The following is a 1,446-nucleotide window of genomic DNA, read 5'->3' on the forward strand; positions in this document are numbered from 1 at the left end:
AATTTACAAGTTGAGTTCAATTACTACATTGTCTGAGTTGTATTTGAGCATTTATCCTGAATTAACTACTGCTTTGTTCAAACCTTAGTTTCTAATGGACTTAATGCAGTTCCAGTCAACTATATTGACATTATATGTGAGAATTACAGTTTTATCCATTGTTTTAGGAATGATATGGAGAACTGTGCCTGAATTCAAACTCCTTGAATAAGAGGCTTTAAAGAGCAATTATAAGCATCCTGAATTTTTAAACTTATGTTCAGGAGATTATACTTCAAGGCCAAAAATGTCACCTACTGTTTTGGGATGACCAGCATACTATACACTTAATTTACTATGTTTGTCTTGCCTGGTCTTTTCTTATGCTGTTGAGTCATCTCTGAACCATAGTGATTCCATGGACACAACTCTCCCAGAATGCTCCATCTCCCCCTGCAGTCATTCTGGTAGTGGATCCATAGAGCATAGAATTTTCCTGGTAAAAATGCAGAAGTGGTTCACCATCGACTCCTTTCACGCAGTAAACTTGTGTCTCCCTCCTCAACTCTCTCCCATGCGGCTGTTGCCCAACACCGGTAAATTTTGATTTGTAGCAGCGTGCCTTCCATTTGCTAGCCACTGCCCAAGCTAGGAATGGAATGGGTAGGCTTCTGCTTGACTCTCTTTCCCCTAGCCGAGACCGGTAGAGTCTGGGAAACTCTCCAGGTGCAATCCTGAGAGAGAACTAAGAACGTGGGAGACAATATATTGATAATTGATAGTAACTCTAAGGAACTTGATAATTGATAGTAACTCTAAGGAACTTTTCTCAAGGTATACTTGTCATCGTTGATAGCATAAATTGAAAATGTACTCTGTGCAAAGCCCTGAACTGGGTCCTTGTCAGGATACAGTCAAAGAAGAAGATCCAGAACCTGTTTTCAGGGCATCAATCAATCAGTCATGTGTACTGAGAGCTTACTGTGTGCAGCTGCGTACAACCTAGTCCATCCCTACTTCCTGTCTCTTCTTCACCCCCACTTCCAACTGTGGACCCATTCATTCATTCAGTCAAAATCATTCCTGCTGTGTGACCTCAGGCAAGTCACTTAAACGTCTCTGTGCTGCAGTTTCAATCGGTGGGTGGTATTTATTGAGTGGTTAGTATGTGCAGAGCCATGTCTTAAGCACTTGGGGGAGAACAGTACAATGGTAATAATAATAGAAATGATGCCTGCCCTCAAGGAGTTTAACAATCTAGTGGGTCCTCAGTTTTAAAATGGAGATTAGATATATGTTCTCTCTTCCCCTTGGACTTTGAACCTCATGTGGGCACTCGATCGATTCTCTGCCTTCTATTGATCCTCACTTCTCTCCAATACAACCCAGCCTACACATCTCACTCTTCTAACACCAACTACTCACTGCGCTTTAATCTTGTCTCTCTCTCTCCATCAACCTTTTGCT

At 41.6% G+C, this 1,446-nt stretch overlaps 1 non-coding gene across 1 annotated transcript; it reads right to left on the reverse strand.

Annotated features, from left to right (window-relative positions):
* Positions 1-585: 585 nt before the first annotated feature.
* LOC114815969 lies at positions 586-723 on the reverse strand. The gene has a single exon (XR_003763753.1). It is a non-coding gene; the product is annotated as a small nucleolar RNA SNORA7 (small nucleolar RNA).
* Between the last annotated feature and the right edge of the window lie 723 nt (positions 724-1,446).

This window comes from Ornithorhynchus anatinus, chromosome 1 (assembly GCF_004115215.2).
Source record: "Ornithorhynchus anatinus isolate Pmale09 chromosome 1, mOrnAna1.pri.v4, whole genome shotgun sequence".
Classification (NCBI taxonomy): domain Eukaryota; kingdom Metazoa; phylum Chordata; class Mammalia; order Monotremata; family Ornithorhynchidae; genus Ornithorhynchus; species Ornithorhynchus anatinus.